Genomic DNA, 24,767 nt, shown 5'->3' on the forward strand with positions numbered 1-24,767 from the left:
ACCTGTTCTGTTTTCCTCATTATTTGTCTTATTTGGAGCAGCCTTACAGTCTTTATATGAGACCTTTATGATATCTATCATGTCTTCTTCATTGTTTTATGTTTTTCAAATAATTTTCTAGTTATTCTTGCCTGTTTGCTTCTGTGGATCAACTTTAGAAATATTTTGTAATACTTTTAGAAGTACTCATAATGCATGTTTGGTGGGGGAAGGGAGATAGTTGTATTTTATGTATGTGTTAATTTTAGCCAAATGGAAGATTCACAATATTCATTATTCACGTTTGGGACAATGTAATTTTTAAAACCACTTTATTAAGGTATGATTAACACAAAAAGCTGTACATATTTACTGTATGCCATAAATATATCCATAATCCCATAAAGGTTTCTCCCACCCTCTTTATTATTATTGTTCTTTTTTGTGATAAGAATGCAACATAGGTACAATCCTCTTAGCAAACTTTTAAATATACAGTACAGTATTGTTTACTCTAGATACTATGCTTGATAGCTTTCTAGGACTTATTCATATTTCACAGCTAAATCTTAGTGCCCTGTGAATGTTACCTCCCTGTTTTCCTCTTCCCCCAGCCTCTATCAACTGCCATTCTACTTCTTGTTTCTATGAGTTTGGCTATATTAGATTTCTCATATAAGTGTCATCATGTACTATTTGTCCTTCTGTGTCTGGCTTATTTCACTTAGCATAATGTGCTCCAGGTTCATCCATGTTTTCAAAAATATTGGGATTCCCTTCTTTTTAAAGAATAAATATTTGTTTTTTTTATGTAAATACCATATTGTCTTCATCTATTTATCTATCAATGTGCTTTAGGTTGTTTCCATGTCTTGGCTACTGTGAATGTTGCAATAAACACCGGAGTGTAGTTTTTCACCTTTAGAGCCTTATTTCACCTTTAGAGCCCGCAAGTGGAATTGCTGCGTCATGTGGCAGTTTAATTTTTTAATTTCTTGAGGAACCTCCATAGTGAGTGCATCAGTTACATCCCTACTAAGAGTGTACAAGTGTTCCCTTATCTCCATATACTTGTCATCTTAGTCAGTTTGGGCAGCTATAACAAAAATACCACAGACGGTGTGCGTTAAACCACAAACATTTATTTCTCACAGTTCTGGAGGGTGGAAAGTTTAAGATCAAGGTGTTGGCAGATTCGTTTCTGGTGAGGGCCCACTTTCTGGTTCATAGATTGCTGTCTTGCTGTGTCCTCACATGGTGGAAAGAGCAAGGGTTTTCTCTGGGGTCTCTTTTATAAGGACACTAATCTCATTTATGAGTTCTACTCTCACAATCTAATTACTTCCCAAAGGCCCCACTTCTAAATAGCATCTATTATCAATTAGGTTCCAACATGTGAATTAGCTTGTGCTCTATCTTGGAGAAAGTTCTGTGTGCACTTGAGAAAAACATGTAATCTGCTGCATTAGGTAGAACATTTTGGACTTGTCTGTTTGGTCCTTTTGGTCTATAGGTTGTTCAAATCTACTGTTTCAGTATTGATTTTCTGTTAGGACACATTGTATCGTTAAGCTCAGAGGCCCAAACCTGACCTTCAAATATCACAAGGAGCTCTGTGAAATGACGATATACAATCATTTTTGTTGTAACAAAATGGCCATTTCATTAAGTTAAATCTAATACTTAGATCAATTTAGTTATTAAAGTATCATTCCCATTAGCATAATCCCTCAGAAATTATTTTTCTACATTAATATAAGGCATGAATTACATAAAGTAAATTATTTTAAAGCAAGACTTATCAGTTTTGTATCTACAACCTGTAAAGCAGAGTTATGTTTTTGAGGTTCTGTATTTTCATATTCTCTTTATCTTCAACACCCACAAGAGATATTCTATGTAAGTTTAATTGTTTCCTAAGAATTAACGAGGTCCATTAAGCCCTGCTCTTTACCCTTCCTTCTCAAAACCGAGAAAAGGAATCAAGAGTTGCCTGTAATTCAATGTTAATTGGTCATCTCACAAAATAGTCTCAAGTTGCAATAGACATAATATGCCATCTATTGCTGTTTAATGCCCATCAGTAGAGACCTTTTACTAATTATTTTCTCTGGCTTTTAATAATTTAAATTGTTTTCACAAATGAAATATTCTTACTGTTTTGTTATCAATTTGTACTTTGCTAATCTGACATTATACTATTCAGCTGATTATAAATAATTTTAATAAGCATGAACTTGTTATAAAATCTTTAAAATTCCTGACTTTTCCAGGAGACAATTATATTGTATAAGAATATACTAAAATTACCATGAATATATATTCATATATGACAACCACATTTCAAAACTGTTTATTATAATGTATAGTTCTGAATAAAACTGTTTAAAAGAGCCTTATAGCTGAATAAATGGCAAGATTTTTGTCATATTTTGGAATTCACCAAAAAGCCTATTCAAAGGGCAAAACCTCAGGAGAGTTTTATATTAAAGTAAAATTCTAGTGTGCCTTTGTGTTTTGTTTTGTTTTGTTTTGTTTTGTTTTTAGTGTCTTTTTTGATATATAATTTATGTACAATAAATCACACAACTTTAAAGTGTACAATTTGATAAGTTTGAATATATTTATATACCCATGAAATCACCACCACAATCAAGGTAAGGAGCATGTAACTATTTATTTGATGCATTTGCCTTTAATGAAAACCACATAATATTTTCTAAATATCCAATTTATCTCTTAAATCTTTGAGTTTTATGATTCCTTTCAGTTTGAAATTAGGTCATTTTTCAAAAATGATAGTGTACACAGATTTATTAAAGCAACTTACAACTACCATCATAACCTCAAAATAGCAACAAAAAACCCAGCAGTCCTTTTGTTTCTGTCACTGAAACAAAGCATGAGTATCTTTACAATATTGGTTATTACAACATGGTCTGTGAAATTTAATACAATCTCACTGCTTTAATTTCCTTAACTAATATTTTTTTGTGTTTGCTTAAAAGAGTTATTTTGCTCTCAGAATCCTATCAACTCTGTTCTGGTCCCAAAGATTCTATTCTTATGTCTTTTACTTTATAATTATACTTTTGGAGCAATTTTGATATAAAAACATACTTCGATTTTTAAATTAGACCTTAATATGTCCCTGGTAGTTCAGTAAATAGAAGTCTGGGCAAAGGGGAATTTTTAATAAGCTTAGAATTCATTAGGAAAAAAAATGTTTCTTATAACGTATTAATTTATTGAGTGCTTAAAAATAATTTTTCATGTTAAGAAAATGAAATTTTGAGTTAGGGAAATTGAAGTACAGTCTGTAAGAATATGTAATTTTCATTACAGAGCTTTCAATGAAAACTGAAGTTGATTAAAACAACTCAGAGGTCGATCATTTCCTTCGTTGATAAATTTAATTCGTACTAATACCTATTTGTTATTTTTCAAATATTGCATTCATGTAATAAATTTCTATTGTGATATTAGGAAAACCATAGGAAGAAATATTACTACTTGCCTAACCCATGATTTTGAGAGATATTCATGCAAGGATTTTACATAAAAATATATTTTCATATTTTTTGAGAAAATATAGTAATGTCTAGAGTATAATTGAACCTCATTGTATTAGATAATGTAAAATTGTTCAAGAATGTTAAAATACTAGTACAGGGCAATGAGCATAAATTTTATTTCACAGGAAAATAATTAGTTTCTCCAATCTATTCCAAATAATTGTAACAGCTAGAACATAGTAAATACTTAATAGTTTTTAAATTAGTAAAAATTTAAAAAGAAAGAATATACTTTTCACTAGTTATCTCTAAGACTATTACACATAATGACATATATTTTTCAACTTGTGGAGTATTAAACACATATATATGTATATAGGTATATATAGGTATATATGTATATGCAATTTTTAAGAGGAGAAAAGTTGTATTAGCAGGAAGATAAAGAGAACCATAGTGATTTATTGTTATTTTCAAATATGTTAATTATAGATAAATGATTATTTAAGTACCAAAATAGGAAAACAACATCTGGAAGGCAGAAACTTTGTACTTCAATTGCATCACATAGTTTTTATTAGTGTAATATGATTTAAATCTACCTCCTTTCACAAACACACACTTTTTCTCTTGTAAATACTGTACTCATTTGTTTCCTGTTTTCTCTTTATTTTTAATTACTATGTGTTTTTTGTCCTTTTTCTTTTTATTCTCAACACTGTTTTTATACTTAATGAGTTATAATCATGACAGTATTCCCACAAATCATTGATCGAGTTTCAAATTGTGTTCTCCTCTTCTCTGACCCTCTTTTTACCCCTGACTCTCTGCACTGTCTGGCAGTTGTCCAGGAAGCTACTGTCTATCACTTAGTCTCCAGAGACAGATATAAGAGAAGTGGATCAGAATTGCTCCAGAAGTGGTATTGAGGAAGAAATCAGTTAATGGTTTATTCAAGATTTCTCTCTCCTATATAAATTGCAGGCAGGAAGTTTTTGAGTATATTTATCATAAATGTTTTAAAGTCCTTGCTGCTAATTCCATCGTCTCTATAATTGCATGATGTGTTTCTCTAGGCTGTTTTTCAGGTCAAATTTTTCTCCTTGTTTTACTATTTTAGTTACTTTTTTAAAAATTGGATTCTGGATTTTGTAAATGCTACATCGTTGAATATCTGTGTTTTGTATATTTTTGGGAGTTTTGAAGTCTGTTTGGGCCTTTAGTTAAGCGATTTGAGGATCAGTTTGGTCCTTCTGAGAATAATTTTTAAATGATCTTATAGTCCATTGAGGAGCCTTTCTCTAGTTTTAATCTAAACATATTATTTTGCCATAATGAATGCATTTGTGTTTTCTCCAAATGTCTCGTCAGAAATCAAATCTTGGGCACAGTTTGAACTCTGGGAATAGTGCTGCTTAGGTTTTTATCCTTTCCCCAACTCTTTCTTATAAATTGCATGTGACTCAGCCTCCCTGAAATCATATTGCTAACTTTTTAATTCAGCGAGATTGCTGTCTTCTGCTTAAGGCTCCCCCTCCCTGCACCGTGGACTAACATTTGTCTTTAGGCAGAAACTGGAGTTGATCATATGGCTCACTTTGTTTGATTTTTCTCTTTCTAGGGTCGCAGTCATGAAAATCTGTTGTCTGGACTCAACTTGTTCACACAGTTTGTTTAATTTTCTAGTTGTTTTGGTGGAAAGGTAAGCCCAGTGTAGTACCAGTTTCTCCAACATGACCAAAAAAAGTTTATATTCTATTTGAAGCCATAGTTTCAGTGTATTCTGTTCAGAGTAAGACTAAATTTAAAAGGGTGAATATATTCAAGCAAAAGTATTATGTAAATAAGAATATAGGTGTTACTTTATAAAATGAAATGATCGTTAAAGTAGTATGAGCGTAAATGATATTTAGTGAACACTAATTTAGTTTATTGGTTTGGCAAAGAATTAAGCAGTGAAAAATAGGACCACAAATTATGTAAAATCTTGCAGGTGTAGAATTGTCACAGCACCGCAGACATTTCTTCCTCACAGGGTGCATGAATGTTGATGGAATAAACTCTGAAAAGATTGAATTGCCTTGTACTCCATACTAAAGCATTTGGGGTTTACATCAGAAATAAGTGGGGTTATACTGAAGAATTTTAAAGTAATATGATCATATTTCTATTTTGGAAAGAACATGTACTTTGCTATCTGTGTAGAAAATGGAGTTGATCAGGTCAAGATAAAGAATAGAAACCTTGAAGTAAACACTTGCAAAATGCTTGTAAACATTCAGAATGGGATATTGAAGGACTTGATTAAGGCAGTGATAGTGAGAATGAGAAAACAGGCAAATAATTTTAAAGACATTAAGGGACTATAGATAGCATGGAAAAGTATTGCAGTCAAAGATCTGAGGGTTGGGAAGAGGAAAGTTAAAGGCATTTTTTTTTTTTTAGGTGAATAACGATCCTCTTCTCATGATTCTGGACTTGATGAGAAAGAGGACTATTTATGGGAGAAGAATTTTTCTCTCTCTATATATACACATATATATATACACACACATATAATATTAATTTAAAAAACAGTGATATAGTCATTTTGTTGCCCTTGGCTTAGGTCAGAACCTTATTAATATGTTATGCCTATATATTAAAAATATTAATATGAGGAGACTCAGAGAAACATTGAAAAAAACAGGAAAAGATATTAAATACCTAGAATAAAAAGGCTAGTGTTATTTAGCTCTGATAAGAATAAAATTCTATCACTAGGCTGAGCTCAGTCAAAAGACTAAAACAGAAGGACTACCAGTTGTTCTCAGTTTCAGAATAAAAGGTTTAGCATAAGAAATGTAAGTTTTGTTCAATATGGAAGATTCTCGGGAAAAAAATCAATAAAGATAAGATAAAAAATTTGTTAATTAAAATTTGAGTAATTTCTAAAATTGACATTTCATTAGAGATAATATCCTCTAATTAACTATCTTATAGATAGTAGATATAGGTTTTGCCAAGTACTAAGTACGAAAGAGTTAAGAGCAATGGATTTCTTGATCTCTTGAGGAAATTTCCAAATAAAAAATAATGCATCTTCACAGGTCTAAGGTGCTGTAGAGATTATATTTACATATATACACACACATCAGATACTTACTAAAACCAATCTTTTTTTGAAATTGGAACTGTAAGTAAATTTGAGGTAAATTATTAACATTAACTATCAACAACCCGTGAAACAGTACTCATATACTCAGATAAAATTTCTTAAAATAACATTTTCTGTATATGAATGAGAATTTTGAGCTGTAAGAATACTGTCATTTAATAGTCTCATTACTTTATTTAAAAGAAAAATTATAACAGTTCAAGCAATAATACATAAAAAATCTAAATTTTTCAGAGACAAAATTTTATAGTAGTCATCTTAATTTATCACAATAAAACATAATTTAGATTTATATTTATCTTTTATTGATGATTCAAATCAATTATATTCAAATTTTCAATCAGCTCCTGATTAATTTTTTTTTTTTAGACGAGGCAACCCTTGGTTGACCTCACAGATTGCAAGGACATTGTCAGTTTATAATCCCTTATTTTTTATTTTTCATGCCTACAGCACCTGGTCTTCCTAGGTGGTCTCCCATCCAAGTACTAACCAGGCCAGACCCTGCTTAGCTTCCGAGATCAGACAGGATTGGGCTGTTTAGGGTGGCATGGCTGTAGACCTGATTAATTTCCTTAGTCATCAATCCAATCTCATGATTTATGTCAACTGGTAGGCACAGGTGTCCTCTAAGAGTCAGTCTGGTCAGTCAGAGGCAGAATATGGGACAACTTGGAATAAACTAATGATGATTCCAGACTCAGGACTGAACCACAGGGCCCTAACAGCTGACCGTCTATTTTATCTTTCAAATCTTATTCACTAATAAGCAGAGGAATCAGAACTCAGGAGTGAGCTTTATCAAATATTAGGCCCCCAAAAAACATCACCCACTATTCTAAGGGCCAGACTCCTGCCTAGGTTTGCTTTGATTCATACTCTGATTGCTACGTGATCTTGTCTCTCTTCTCTCCCATTCCACATTCAAAATTCATTCTATTTCTCTGGTTGGGTTGGTGGTTTCTGCATAGTGCGAAGCCAAGAAGAAAGCACAGGAGTATATATACTGCCTGCATAATGTACTCCCTAACTATTGTAACTTAATGTTTCAGTGTCGTAGAGGGGAAGAAAGGTATGTGTCTGTTGAAAATACACTAGATTATAAAACACAGTAGAAAATTAAATCTTATTTATATATGCAACATTCATGTATCTGTGTTTGGTAGTGTCAACACTGTAAATTTGAACATGCTAATTAAAACTAACTGCTAAACCATCAACGCCATCTTGTGGAAAGATCTGCTACTACTATCGCATATTGTGCCCTTACCTGCCCTAACTTCAGCTCCCTAGCAATGTGTGGTTTTCTTATCCAGATCATGGTGCTGCCCTAATAAAGTCCAACATTAAATAAAGGTGTTTCCATATAGAGACAAATCTTAAATCTTAAATTACAAATAGAATTTTATAAAACCTCAGCTTCTCTATTTTGTCTTATCTCTCCAAATCATAGTATTCTGCTGCTTTGAAAATGATCCCCTCTTCCTCAAAAGTGACTGCACTGAGCTTCTTTGGCTATTACATAGATATTCAATGAAGCTGATTAAGGGCTGATAAGTATTTTCAGTTTCAAATGTGATGTATATTCTGAGCCCTTCATAAAAAGTCATTTTTATTTGTTGGACAAAACTGTGAATGTTTCTAAACAAAAATGTTTTAGATCAAGGCTCACATGTTTATCCAAAGTGACAATTTCCTTTGGCTTGACTACCTGTCTTTTCCAATGTCTGTGATAAAGACAAGAGTATTTAGAAAAGGACATTTATGGGATGAGTCTTTCAAAATTAATTTTAGCTAAGTCACACGAACAGAAACTATAATCTCATTCCTGGAAAAAGAAATTTTTATAACCATCATATGATGTAGCAGAAATTCTGAAAAGAAAGTAGTTTAAGCAGAACCAGGATATCTAAAGCACAGAGTAAAAAGTTGGCCATTATCTCATGGATTTAAAAAAAAATTTATTTAGCATGCAACAGCTATAATAAATGCAGTTGTTCTGCACACCAACATTATGCCTAAAATATAGAAGAGATAGAAGAGACAGAGTGAAGTCTGTTGACTCTTTGGATATAAATTGAAATCCCAGTGGCTGTATTGACTATTAAAGATAAGCTTTGGAAGATAATGGTGAGATTTGGACTCAACTGAGACAATTGAAATATCATGGTAAAACCTTCTAACATTATTTGAAGTTTTGAAATAACAATATTAGAGAACATAAATCAAGTACAGAATTTGATGCACGTTAATGATAAAATGATTTTTCAGCATAAATCTAAATATATATTGTGGAGAAAAGGAGGAGAGGAAAAGGAAGAATTCAGAAAAGTTAAATGCCTAGAAAAATAAATTGGACAATGACACTTAAAGGCTACACTCAGGTAAGAATCCTTTATAATGTTGTTATCATGAATGTATTTTCCTTTTAAAGACGGGACTAATTTAAAGAAAAGCAGTACCTCTAATTTTGAGGCTGATCATGTAGCATTGAGCTAAGTGACTTGAGGGAGCTAATAAATAGGAACTGAATATATTTTATAATAATCATTAAAATGATACTTTCAATTATCCACACTTCCTGACTAGTCAAGTAATTTATTTGAGTAGTCTGTTCTTATCATGGGGAACATGTTCAAAGCCCCCCAGTAGGTGCCTAAAACCTCAGATAGTATTGAACCCTATATACATCTTTTTTCCTACACGTACATACCTATGATAACGTTTACAGCTTCTCTTGAGCATATCTTTTATCCAGCATTGCTACTCTTGCGTTTTGGGGCCATTGTGAAGTAAAATAAAGGTTACTTTAATACAACCATTGTACTACTGTAACAGCGGATTTGATAGTTCAGAAGGCTACTGTGAATCTAACAGGATGGGAGCATCTACAGTGTGCAGACACTGGACAAAAGGATGAGTCATCTCCTGGGCAGGACAGAGCAGGAAGGCACAAGATTTCTTCACACTATTTAGAACCACACGTAATTTAAAACACATGAATTGTTTATTTCTAGAACTTTCCATTTAATATTTTTTGGACCGTGGTTGACCATGGGTAACTTAAACAATGGAAAAAATAAAGGGGGACAATTATATTTTCAAGAATTTGACATTGAGTCACAACTAAATAAAATGCAAAGTTCAATTTGCTATTTATTGGTACCATTGATTAGAATATAAGCCAATAATCATTTAAAATCAATTGTGTTATCTCTCTCCTGACCTACCAATCAATAACAAAGAAATACACAATTATTATTTATTTTTCTACCTCTGATTTTATTTAGTCCTGGGTAGTTTTAGAGGTATGCACATTAGCTCTTCAGGATTTCATACAAGTTAAATAAAATGTATTTGTTGCCACCAAAGAGTGAATTTTCTTGGAGATATTCTAAACACATATCAAAACCACTGCACAGTTTTGTCTTTTTCAATGACTCTAATTCTCAAATAAAACAAATTTCTCTTTCTATATACATTTGTATATTGCAAAATCTTCAAAATATAAAGTTACAGGTTAGGATATTCTTTTAAATTTCAGTATTCCATAATTCATGGCAGACTTTCATACACGTGACTAAGTGTAGAAATAAGCATTGTTGCAAGAAAATTTTCTGAGGCAGCCATTCCACTCTGTGTGTTATAGCAGGAGCCTGTAGGGAGTTCCAGAGTAGAAAATCCAATTTATCTGCCATTACTGTTATCTTGGGGAACCAGCATCTTTCACAAATTTAAGACCCAATGAATCTCTCACATTTCCCTAAAGAAATAAGATTGGATTTTATGTAAATATATGTCCAATGATACTTAAGCTTACTGTATGTGCTATAAAAATAAAATACTAATGTCAAATCCAGATATGACTTTTTAAAGGTTATCCATGTCCAAAGTGAACCAATATGTATATATACAGAGAGGGGGGTGGGGAACACTATGGTAACAAAATTCTAACAAAAAAAGACAAGGTATTATTACCTAATGGATTAACATTTAGACTAAGAAACACACAAAGACATATTGGAGACTGGATCAGCTCACCTTAAAGGTCGATCTATTCCCGAATCTTGAATCACAATTGAATTAGCTTCTGACCTTAGAAATGAAGATAAATGGTGAAACTTCTGCACAGTATTAACTTGTATTTTTAAAGAAATCTTTTTTATTCTTTTTAAACTTTGTTCTACACAGAACACTGGCCCTTTAACATGCAGCTCAAATTAGCTAGTCATATAATCGTTCTCTCTTTCTTAAAATGAAAACAAAGTACTCTAAAAGATTTTCATGAACTACAGCTTTATTAATATATATTTATTTTTGTATGATGAATGTGTGATTAAAATTTGGAATAAAATAATCAATAGAATTTGAATCTAATGCTTGGATCACTATTACTTTGATTTTAGCTTTCCTAAAATCCCCAATTTATAGAAAATTAGATTTTTAGGATACAAAAATACTGCTCTCTTAAAGATTAATAATGACATTTCTATCCTCAAACCTAATGACCTTTTCTCTTGTTGTTATTTTCATTGATTATCTGTAGAATTTGAAACAGTTGCCTTCCATTCCTTCTTTAAACTTTTTTTTTCTTTGTAATTAAAATCTTTTGCCTTTGCTTGGGAATTGGAAGTCCAGCAGACCCATAGTTATATCTACATACGAGCTGTGCGACCTTGAACAAATTACTTTACCTCTCTCATCTCGATCTTGCCACTATCCAATGGACATTAAAATAATGGGATTCTAGTGGGTCTTCAATAGGATAACATCTATAAAGTATTTAGATCTCTGACAGGTCCATGGTAAAAGCATAATAAATATTAGCTATCATTGTTATCATTATTCACTGGCATTATTCTATTTTGTTTCTACCCCTACCTCTGTGCTGCCTCCTTTTCTGTTTTTATATTTTAATTTATGAACTCATCCATTTCTGATCATGGCCTTGCTAATTTTTCACCTGAGTCTCACAGAAATATCATCCATCCTAAAGGATTAAATTAACTCTCATTAAAAATAGGCAGACATTATTTTAACTTCTCTTCAGCAACAATGAGATTGTATCTTACCTGCTACATTAAAATAATTCTACTCGATTACTTTTGAATTTCTGGTATTGCAGAACACCAATATCATTAAAGGTAGACCAGTTTCCCACACCAAACTTTTTCTTCAGATTTTTTTTTTAGATAAATCTAGTATCTGGTTTGAACAGAGAAATAAATAAACAACACATTTCTGGAAAAAGGAAGGAGATTTGGGTAGAAAGGAGTGCGAGACAGAAGAAAAACTGTATAATGGGAAAAGATTGAATGTCTCCAGAAAGAAGTAGTCAAATTAAAGTTTCGGTAAGTGCAACTAAACCAAAATGCATCAGTGCCGAAGAGACATCTGAGAGAAACTATACAGGGATGTACTTGGCTATGTGTGACTGTGCATCAGGGAAAAAGATCTGCTGAGGAAAGGGGGTTATTAAGTATATCAACATTATGCATTTTGAGTTTAAGTAGCTTAAATGCTTCTGTCACGTGAAAAAAAAAATGATATAAGGAAGATAGTAATGAGTACAATAAACTCATGAATTTTGCTAAATTCTTGGCCACTCTTGAGAGGTTCTCATATCAAGAGGATGACTATAGGTGGGAAGCCTGAACACACCTCCATAAATCAGCAGTCAGATGTGAGTCTGCAAACAGGTCTGCATCCCTATTTCTCTCCTGAACTCAATAGCTGATTTTCCACATGGATATCATCTTCTGAATGTTTTGCCAGTGTCATAAACTCAAAATAGGCCTGGAATCACTGTTCTCATTTATTCACTCCAGAAAGTTGAGGGTCCTCTTTAACTCTTCCCTGCTCTGCATGTTGAATCATGCAGATTCAACATGCAGTTACAAATCTTGCCATTTTAGCTGCTCCATGTCTCTTCCTTCCTAATTCTACTGCAACAGCCTTCACTCTGAAGCTTTGTCTCTTTTGCCTCAGGTATTGCAGTAGCTCCTGAATATTTTCTTTCCCTTTGATTTTCCAGTCTTGAATTCATTCTCTTCATGGTTTCCAAGTATTCAGAAACAGAGATCCTGTCAGGCCATCCCCCTAGCAAAGGCCTCTCCATGAGCACTGCTTTAGCAGTCCTCTCTGCCTGGCATGGAAGTTTTCTATGTTATTGCTTCAAACTATTTTTTGATCATATCAACTTACTCATAGGTATTGAGGGTCTATTACATGTGTCCAGATTATTGTAGTAAAGTATGTCAAGGTTCCTACTTTCATTCTACTTACATTATAAAAAAGAAAGTTTGATAAACAAAAATAAACAAATAAAACAGGATGATATAATAGAGGATAAATGAGGAGAGACATTTCCATTTTAGATAGGTAACCAGGGAAAGCCTATCTCTGGAGCAAATATTTGAACTAAGATCTAAATGACTGTGAGAATCAACTATGAGAATTCTGAGCCCTGAGACTTCCTGACAGAAGACAGGCAAAAACAAAGTCCCAAAGCTAATCTTCCTCAATACACTTTATACACTCAAACCAAAACTTAACTTCCGGCTGATTCATTATCTTGCCTGTGCAATTTTCCACATTACTGCCATTGTTCATGATGATTCCTCCACACTAATCCTCTTTGTTGAAATAAAATCCATCCTTCAAGTTCTGATTCAAATGTAACCCTGAAGTTTCCTCTTTTCATCAAAATAATATGATTTCTTCCTGTCCTTTAGAACTTGTCTTTTCCTTGGAGTTTTGAAACTGCAAATTTTCTGAGGACAAGACTTATAATTGTTTTTTCTGTTCTCTGCAGGTCTAGTATAATGCCTTAAATGTGAGTTTAAGGCATTATTATGTATATATAGATAACATACGTTTTCTTGCATTACATATAAACTTACATTTTTCTTGCATTACATTTTTGTTTGAGCCTCAGACTACAATTTACTAAATTTAGTCTGTACTGGTCATAATGGCTCCCAATCGCCCTCTAGAAAATGACCACTCTATTTTACAGGTAGACAAAGTTCTTTGTGATCTGGCTTCCACCTTCCCCTTTGTATCTTCACTTATTTCCACTGGGCTTTTATTACTTTTTTTATTATCCAGCCATACTGAACTACTTTCACTTCTAGTTATGGGTCATGCCATGTCTCAGGATTCTCCTTTGCACATGACGTTGGATTGGCAATAATAAAGTATTAAACACTTTCCTTGGGATCCAAATTTTTTGATTCGTTCCATTTATTTCTGATACTATATATATAAAGTATAAAGCTAATTAAAGATACAGTCCCTGCTCTCTAGTGAGCATGTTTGTTTTGGCTAATAATTAAAATAGTCTTTATTTATTATAGGTTCTGTGCATTTATCCAGTAAAACTTCATAAGTTGTACCAGGCTGCAGCACTCATACTATTTCCTTCCAGAAATGTGAATTATTATTTAGACTTAATTCTTAAACAGTGTCTATAGAAACACCCTAAGTGAAAAAAAGGACATATATGGATAAAAAAGTGCAGAATGACATATATAGATTTTTTTTTTTAATTACTGAAAGACAGCCTGAAAGTACTCGATTAAGTCAAATACCTGTCAAGGGTTTACGTATTACTTGCCATTAGAAAATTGGCCCAAATGACAATATATGTTATCCCTAACTCTTGATTTTTCATTTACTTTAATTTAATGCTGAATGCTGATTCAAAAGTGAGGGCATGAAGCATTGATGTTCTGATTTAAGCATGTACTTTGCTCTGACACGTTTTAAGAGTCATGTTTAGTTATATAAACTATCTGTGGATAACCCCTCTGGATACATCATGATAATAAATCAAATCTCATTCCCATATAATGGTCAAGACACTTTTAAAATCTGAATCATAAAATGGCATTAAAGTGACTCACATTAATGTTGATAGGCAATTCTCAGAGTATTTTAAAAACATTCTCTTTTTATAAATATGTTTAAAAATAAACATCTATGTTAAGAGGAAAAGGAAATTACATATAAATATCTATGCTTTGTATGTTGGTAGGTGTGAATCCATGAATAGTAAAAAAAGGAAGGCTTTATATGACCAAGACAAGTAAACAATGTAGTAAGTTTTGTGGAATGAGCTCTGGGTTGCGGGTCAGGAATGAACAGCAACGGGTCTGATTTAGCATAATTATCAAGGAAAATTCTCTTGCTCTGGCTAATATTTCAGAACTTCTCAACTGAAACAGATTTTTTTTTTTTAATGTCTTTGTAGTTTTTGTTCCTACTTCCTTCAGGTCCAAGTATCTCTCCTGGAGACAGTCACCTGTAGTGCAGGTGGCATCATTTTTTCTGGCTCCAATCATGTGGCCAACAGTGTTCTTTGCTAACCTTGATAAAAATTGTCTATTGAATCCTCTTTCTTAGTAACAAAGCCTGCCACGTGAACATACCACACACTTGGTGGCATTTGACTATTTTCCTGTCTACCCAAACAAGTTGTACAAGTTGTCCCGTAAGATAGGGACCATTCATTTCTTTAGATGGAGAGAATATGTCTCAAAGGATAAGCAAAACCTAAAATATTCTTAATTTTGTCAAAGTCTGTTAAACATTGTCAGCACCAACTGTAGGTGTACAACTTGGAACCAATCTCTAAGCAATATTTTTTAATATAAAAAATTGGGCACAATTACAGTGCTCACTAATATTCAATGTTAGGATAAATTAATTACTGATAAAGGACTTTGCATAATACTTTGTATGTCTTATATAGGACAGTAAGTGTAGTGATGATTAGTGTCATAAAATTTAAAACAATTATTAAAAACAGAAATTCCAGTCAAAGATTCAGTAGATAAGATCTATACTTAGTGCTACTTCATAGGGTTAGAGGGTGCATAAGTAGAGTGAACATGCCTCCTGTTTTCCTCAAGAGACAGCCAATATGTCTGTAGATCCAGCACAATAATTAGTTGATAACACACCCTTTCATTTCCAAGTCTCAAAGTTTAGGTGATAAATTTAAAGTTTGGGCCACTCTTAAGGGACACAATCAAGGAGAGTGGTACTAGAGGAGGTATTTGAGGAATCTGATAAGAAAGAAAACATTTACCTTCATGGAACCCTAAGTAAGAGTAAATAGCAATGTTTCCATGAATAAAGTGAGCCTAGAAAGAAACTATAATCAGTTCAGGGATCTGGGTCTTCCACTATAGCACATAAGAATGCAGTTAGGTAGTTGACCCCAGGAAATGTGATGGGGCTCTGAGACAGGGCTGTAACTTATACATTAAAACAAGGTCAGCTAGCAAAAGCAAGGTAGAAGCAGGTCTTACTAGAGTTAGATTTCTAGGAAATCGATTAGGTCAGAAACAAAGCACAGAATATCCAGAAAGGAAGACAGCATGCATAGTTAAAATAACAAAAACAGTATTTATTGAAAACTGTTTAAGTGTATTATCTTCTTCAATTCCCTAATACAGAATTTTGTTTCAATCTGTCTCTGTCACTTATGCCCATATCACCCTGCTCAAGTTATTTAACTTTATCACAACTCAGTTTTCTTGTTTTTAAAGTAGAAATAATATGATGATTAAATTTAAATATATATATATAGAGAGAGAGAGAGAGACAATATATACAAACACATGAAATCTAACAAATAGGAAGAATGCATTAGTGTTATCATTATTATTATGGTGTTGATGAAAACTATAATTTTAAATGAGGTTTTATTTCTGGAGCAAAGCCATCATCTAGCTCCTCCCATTTGAAGTAAAATCAAAACCAGATTTTCAATCATGTTTACTTGGTACTAAGTCACGTGATCTAGAGCCTTTGAAATTGATATGTTAATTTAAGACATATAAAGAGGTGTAAAGCTTGAGTGGAGGAGGATAGATGCTTCAGGTATGGATTAAGAAAAGCTAGGAAATAAACAATCCTTGGTAATCTCTGTGACACATGTGCTTGATAACATTTGTCTTCTAAGAAATCCCATATATCCACAGGATATTGGTGTTACACTAAATCATCCTTGCAGAAACGTTGAGAGATAAGGATTGACATTTTTTAACATTCTGGAATGGCTTTTATTTTCTCTCTCAGAAGCACAATATGTGGGTAATGTGACATTTTTAGCTATTTTAGTAGTATGACAAATGTAGCTATTATCTAAAATTAATTAAATGCACTTAATGAAATTAATAACATCAAGTTGAGTTTAAAAAAAAGCTCTTTCCCCACCTAGAGAAAGTACAAATAATATAGAAGTAGAAAAAAATGTATTCCTGATAAAAAATTCACTTCAGTACATGTACTGGCCTAATATATTGAATTCTTGTCCTTAAGAAGCTAAGTTAAATTTTGTTTTCCTTTGTGATAGCCAAGCTGTTGATAAGTCAACAGTAAAATAGAGTGGTGCTACAGTGGTTGACTTTTCTCCAACAAATCGAGTTAAAATTTTTGAGCAATAGTTCCAAAGACTTAAATAAGTACAAGAAGAGAGAATTAATTATTTTTAGAATTAAGCACTTCTCAAATATTCTAGTATGCACAGTGTGGTTTTGGATCAATCGGGGAAGCTATACGACAACATTTTGGGATGGAACACTCATTATTTCTCTTGTTCATGAAAAAGGAACAGGTTACATGTTTAAATTTTGCTGTAAATATAAAAATCCTTGGGCTCAAATTTGAATTTGGATCAGAATTGGCTTAACAGTCTCTCGTAATGACTAAAATATGACTACTCAGTCAATAAAATTCTATATTCACCAAATATTTATAACTATTGTTTGCTGTGCCCAGTTCACTCCCTCATTTCTGAAAATCACCTTGCTTTTTCTTGCTCCATTTACATGTTACAATGGGAGGTATTACATTTTTATAAGATGAATGTATTTATCTGGTAACAGGCAATACTCCGAGTGATGGGTTCTTGCAAGTTAGGCAAATTAGTTTTCTCCCTAAAAATGTTAAATCGGAGCCAAGAATTTATGGCTCTGATTTTATGAAGGGTCTCTCTAGAAGACTGAACAAGAACATGTACTCTTAGAATTTGTTATAATCAAGTCTTGAACTATGTGAATTGAGTAAAAAGATAATGCTAGGCACAGGAATGCAGAAGAAATCAGATATAAGATGAGGATAGAATCTCATTTTTATTCTACTGCCTGGGTTTATTTTATTCCTGAGTCTCTGCTGCACCCCTCCCCAAAATTCATGTAATCTACTGATTTTTTTCGATACTCTGAGTCTTTAAAATGCCACATGCACTGTTAAACTCTAAGAGCAAAGTATATTGTATAGCTTTTTGCACTCACATGTGATCATAGAGCCCTTTTCTAAAGAGCATCTTTGGAAAATAGCATTTCACAGAATATGCGCTTCTATCCCAACTGCCTAAAAATGAAAGTAAAGCCAAGACTTTTCATTTAACCTAACACAGGTCATAGCCAGAAGAGATCCAGCATTAAAATCCAGATTTCCAGACTTCCTGTCATTTCTCCTTCCATTACCACATGCTCTCTATTGTTATAGCCAACAGGCATGGAAAAATAAACAACTTAGAAATAGCTTTAAAAACATAACCCCCCCCCCCTTAGATATTGCAGTCATTTTCTACAGTGTGCAAATCCCTGTGACCTCCTGGAGAGAGAGGCAGCAAAGTAAGATGGTCAGAGAGAAGACTTAGAAGCCAATGTATCTGGGTTCTGCTTCCTTTCGGTTGTGAGACTCTGGACAAAGATGTGAACCTGTCTGACCTCATTGTCCTCAGTTGTAAAATGGGGCACAATTAGTATCTATTTCTTGTGGTGATGGCGATAATTAAATGATTTTATAAACATGTAGCAGATATTGAGAAGTTGTTTATTTGTCATCAATTCCAGTGACATCCCAGTGAGCCTTCTTGCTCTGCAAGATAAAATCTCGTAGGACTTTAACTTGAAACTGAGCTTTGTAGGGAAAGAGGTGGGCTGCAGATTACACATTTTGTGGGTAAAAATTTTGTCAGAGACAGCATGGTGATAGAACTGGCAACCGAAACAGCAGCTTCTCAGTTCAGCAGCAGGCTTCTGAGAGTAGAAGAAGTAGTGGGTCCTATGAAGACACCAATCTGGGGTAAGTTTAGCGAGTTCCCAAAGAAAACCTATGTTTGTGTTTTCAATCCTCTTAACGATTCTGTAAACCATTTAATATCTATAATAAATCTCCCTTTTTTTTACCTTGCTATAGTGTATTAGATTCTCAAAAAAGAACCTCTGGCTGAAAAATATAAAAGCAAAAAATATATTCTTAGAATAGTACATGAAACGGAGTAAATAAAACACTACCATGATATTATCGCTTATGCTTATTATTTGGCGGAGTATTCTACAGCAATTTTTTGGTGTTACTGGGATGCATTAATAGCTACCTTAATATCTCAAAGTAATGAATGTACCTTTCTAAGTGGAAAATTATTATAATAAAAGCTAAGTATTAGAAAGAATTGAAATTACATATGTGATATTGACATCTCTTTTTTAAAGGAGCTGTATTTTCTTTGTATTTAGGTTGTTTTATCTGAACTTTGGCCCAATATTTTTGGAAAGAAGAAGAGATAGAAATAGATAACAGAGATAGAGAGAGACAAAAAGGAAATATGGACTTAGAACTAATAGAAGAAGTGGACATAATTTAAATATTTCTAATTTCTACAGTAGAACCTAAACTGTGAATCTTATCAGTTATTTAGTTATATAAAAAGTCATTTCAAATAATAAAATGTATTTATATCATCTGGAAAAAATGAGAAAAAGTATTAATGGAAATCAAATTACTCTTGACTAATATGCCTTCAACTTGCACTAGCATATCTGTAAACACCAGCTTTCACGAAAAACTAGCTCTAGTTAAAATTCTTCTTTTCTTCTGTATTATATTTTTAAACATGAAGATTGTATGACTTTTTTTTACTTGAAGAGTAGACAGCCATTTCAAGCTTGTAAGATAGTAAATAAATGCCTTTCTTTTTTCTTCCTCTTACCCCCCATAAAATCATGAATTATTTTTCTAATCCTCCAAACATAGATCATCACAAGTTTCATAGGATCACTTAATATTACCAAGCATAACAAGAAGTTAATTTGTAAACATGTACAAAACAAAACAAAATAAGACAAATTCCTAAAGGATGTTATACTTTATAGATACGGACTTTAATACAGGTCAGTAAATGACAAATATTCATAGATGACAGCTTGTATTCACTTTGGATCTCCGGAAGAAAAGTTATGAGGAATGAAATCATAGATGCTACCATAAAAACTTATCTACAATGTCATGGTGTCATATTTCAATATAACTTTATGAAAGCTGGTATTCTCAACTCACATAGTAGGGGCATCATCATCCACCAAGTTACCAAAAACAGACGCTGGGATCTCTTGTTCACACCATCCAGTCTTTCACATCATCCTGTAAATCCTACCCGCCAATTCTACAAAATTTCTTTAGTTAGAACTTGATTATCTCTTGGCCAAGACTCTTTCATACTCTTTTCTCTCCTTTAATCTATTTTCTACCTTGTCATCAAAGAGATTATGATTTTTAATCTTTGTAATATTGTGACAACCAGAGTAGGCTCACAGTAGCTTTAATTTTTTTTGTTGTTGTTGTTATATTAAGCTTTACTGAATGACTATGATAGCCAGACATTGTGTTAAATAAGTCCTCTAACACACATTATTTTATCACAATAATTCTGTCTTAGATATCTTTATTCATTACACACGTAGTAAATGCCAGAGCCAGAATCCCAAAGAAAGCTTGTGTCACTTTGAAATCAAGTCAGTAAACATTTGATGAAGACCAAACATCTTTACTATAAACTCATCAGAGCCCTAACAACTCTTGATTAATGAAATGAGGAAAAGGAAAGGCATTTGCCAAGTAATAATCAATGAAGTTCACTTTTCATCTAAAATATCTATAAAGAATAACAGGAGCAATTTTGTGGATGATAAAGTAGTTTTAAAAAATAGAAAGAAAAAAACAGCAAAGATATCTTAAACACTGATTGAAGAAAATAATTTTCAAAGCCAGGTCATCAGAAAAATTAATGTGAGAGCACAAACCATAAAATACTATATTTTTACCTACATTCTTAACAAAGTAGGGCATCATATTTGTCTTCTTAAAATTTAAATTTATTTTGCATGACATTTGTATAAATCAATTATAGATAATTGTCAAAATCTGTTTGAATCCAAGAAAAAGAAAGAAAACATTGATGATCATATGCTCATTGAAAGAAACTACTGTGTCAGGCACATGATGTTGCTTCCCATGATCTTTATATATGATCCTTATATCATTATTTGCCAATGTTCTTACTTGGGATATTGGTCTCATGTTGTATTTATTAGTATTTAAAAGATTTAATAAAGGATTTGTTGTTGAAGTAAGTCTAGGAAACAATCTACCAGTTAGGACAGAGCTTCTTACACATCCATCCTATTATGCCAAGGATTGTCTGAGAGTGAGAAGGTTTGGAATAATTTAGCTCTTGGGATGCCCTAGTAAGCCACTGTGAGGCTAGAGACAGATATGACCAGCTTCATTTATATATCTCAGAATGCTGAACAATTTTTTCCCATAAGTACCAGAACATGAATAAGGATAGAAGCCTTAAGCTAGGTTTTTATTGCAAGAAGCAGATATCATCTCTTGATAAGCTAATCAGAAAAGGACCTTGTCGATTGTACCAACAAACATGCACATGATGAGTGAAAATATACCTTTTCAAAGGGCATTGAGTTCTATTAAACAGAATGAGGTTCAGGTGGTTATAAGAAGCCAGATTAGCACTACATTGGGTTAAAAACAAAAAACTAAGGTTGTTGGTAGTAGTTTTGTTTTGATTTTACTAGGTTTGAAAGTTTTGCTTATTTTTCCAAATTTTTAAACTGCATTCTAAATCTAATAAGAAAATTATATGAATTTTCTATATATAATAACAAACAATAGGTACTTGAGCATTGAATATTCACAATTCAATTTGAAGAACTAAAGCAACCCTACAAAGCACATTTTGGCAAATTTGTTTTATAACTCATTTGCTTAAAAGGTTTGTTCTTACACATTTTAAATGCAACTAAATAAAAATAATAGAAAACTGTAGACACAAAATTAGCAATTTTAACAAGCAGTTGTAAATTGCCAAGACTGAAGATGGTAATTGTTACAACTTCACTTTTGTATTAGTTCAGTTTTTTAACTCTGGTGAGAAATTGAAGTGAAAATGAGAAGAGATGGAAAACTGTAAGTACTTGCTCTAAGCACGCTGGCTATTTAACAAATCGAATGGTTTCAATTCTTCAATTATCTGAAAGACTACCACAACTCAGATTCCACTTGAAACACCCTAGCATTTTAAACACACATATATTTTTTAAAAGTAGAGAACAAGCATTATACAGATTTAATGCAATCCCCATCAAAATCTCATTGGCATTTTTTAAAGACATAGAACAAAAAATCATCAGATTTGTACAGAAGCACAAAAGACCCCAAATTGCCAAAGTCATCCTGAGAAAAAAAGAATGGGGCTAGAGGCATCTCTCTGCCCTACTTCAAATTATAATACAAAGCCATCGTAATCAAAACGGCATGGTATTGGCAGCAAAACAGACACACGGACCAGTGGAACAGAATCAAGAGTCCAGAAGTAAACTCATATTTATATGGGCAAATAATTTTTGACAAAAGAGCCAAAAACATACAGTGGAGAAAGGAAAGCCTCTTCACTAAGTGGTGCTGAGAAAATTGGAAGGTCACCTGTAAAAGACTGAAACTAGACTGTCGTCTATCCCCACACACCAAAATTAACTCAAAGTGGATTAAAGACCTAAATATAAGATCTGAAACAATAAAATGCGTAGAAGAAAACATAGGAATGAAACTCAAGGACCTTGGACTTAAAGAAGATTTTATGAATTTGACCCCAAAGGCAAGGGAAGTAAAAGCAAAAATAAATGAATGAGACTGTATCAAACTAAAAAGTTTCTGCTCAGCAAAAGAAATCGTCAACAAGGTAAAGAAACATCCATCTCCATGGGAAAATATATTTGCAAGCAACACCTCCAATAAGGGCCTAATATCCAAAATATACAAAGAACTCATATGACTCAATAACAATAAAAACAACAAACAAACAAACCACGATCCAATCAAAAAATGAGAAGAGAATCTGAACAGACACTTCTCCATAGAAGATGTACTAATGGTCTACAAACATTTGAAAGGATGCTCAACATCACTGGCTATTAGGGAAATGCAAATCAAAACCATAATGAGATGCCATCTCACACCTATTAGAATAGCTATAATCAACAGGACAAGTAATAACAAATGTTGGAGAGGATGCAGAGAAAAAGGAACATTCATACACTGCTGGTGGGACTGCAAATTGGTAAGTCACTATGGAAAACAGTATGGAGGTTCCTCAAATAACTAAGAATTGATCTACCACATGATCCAGCAATTCCACTAATAGATATTTACCCCAAAGACTTGAAAACCCATATCCAAAAAGATATTTGCACACCAACATTCATAGCAGCATTATTCACAGTGGCCAGGACTGAAGTGTCCTATGGTAGATAATTGGCTAAAGAAGCTGTGGCACATACATACGATGGAATATTAGTCATAAGAAGAGATGAAATATTGCCATTTGCAACAACATGGATGGAACTTGAGATAATCATGCTAAGTGAAATAAGCCAGACAGAAAAAGTTGAAAATCACGTGATATCACTTATATGTGGGATATAAACTTAAAAGTAACAAATGAACAGGATAAACAGAGACTCAGGGACATGGACAATGGACTAGTGGTTACCAGAGGGTAGGGGGTGGGGGAGGAGGGGAGAGGTAGACGGGTTAAAGGGGGTCAAACATAGAGGCTAGACGGAGGGTGAAATGGGTAAAGGGGATCAAATATATGGTAGCTGAAGGAAACTGGACTTTGGGCAGTAATCACACAATAGAATATATAGATATCAAATTATTATGTATACCTGAAAATTATATAATTGTATTAACCAATGTTACCCCAATAAACTTAAAATTTTTTAAATTAAATAAAATAAACAAATAAAAAATAAAAGTAGAGAACAAACACTAGTAAGGTAAAAACATTCTTATTGGCTCATGTTCCTTCCTGATTTTTTCATCCATGTGAATGTTACCACCATCCTCCAAGGTTATCAACTGAATAACTATACTTTTAAGGTATGCTCATCCACCCAAACCAGTCCAGAATCAAGTTCTGTGGATTCCACTTCAATAACATCTTACATGTGCCCAATTTCCTCTGTTTTTATCTGACCATCCTGGTTCAAACCATGATCATCTGTCTTTCACTTCTGTGGTGATCCACTTAACCAGTCTCCCATTCAATATTGAGTCTTCTTTTAAATAATCTGCAAACGAGAACCAAAAATCAAAAAACAGACAAACAAACAAACAAAATAATAGGCTTAAAAATCTCCCTCTGTAAAGCTTTCAATACCATTTTAATACTTTTAAAAATTAAAATCAGGATTTTTCACTATGACCTTCTGTGATATGTTCCCTGCTATATCTCTAGAGTAAACATATTGCCTTCTTTCCAAGAATATATAACAAACAAGTGATTTCCCACCTTAGGGCTTCTGCACGTGTTCATTAGTGATTTAGAATGCTCTTCACATGCTGTTTGCAAATCTTGCCTCTCTTCATCTGTCAGATCTCAACCTCAATTACTCTTTCTTCAAGAGTCTCGACCAATAATCCAAACAACTCTTTCCCTTCCTTCCAGCCTCCAAAATTCTCTACTAAAGCACTTGCTTTGCTTCCCCCATAGAATTTCAGAATCAGCAGTTAATATAAATATTATTAATACATGTTTCACATAGTAGATAATGAATTTTTTGAATTTATTTATTTAATTTATTCATAACAGTGTACCCTGCACCTAGCTACTTGCCTTTCATCCAACAGGTCTCAGTGCATATTGTTAAGTGAATTAATGAATGGGCCTCTGCTGACTTCATATTTATTTTTTAAAGGAGAGAGTATCTTTGAGGGTTCTTGGAACCAATTAC

At 32.9% G+C, this 24,767-nt stretch overlaps 2 pseudogenes; both read right to left on the reverse strand.

The window, feature by feature from the left end:
- The window catches only part of LOC120583785 (UPF0711 protein C18orf21 homolog), a 159,656-nt pseudogene that overhangs the window by 128,478 nt on the left and 6,411 nt on the right, over positions 1 to 24,767 (reverse strand).
- On the reverse strand, positions 7,096 to 7,213 carry LOC120583956 (uncharacterized; annotated as a pseudogene).

The sequence above is a fragment of the Pteropus medius genome, unplaced genomic scaffold (genome assembly GCF_902729225.1).
Source record: "Pteropus medius unplaced genomic scaffold, Ma_sr-lr_union100, whole genome shotgun sequence".
Classification (NCBI taxonomy): Eukaryota; Metazoa; Chordata; class Mammalia; order Chiroptera; family Pteropodidae; genus Pteropus; species Pteropus medius.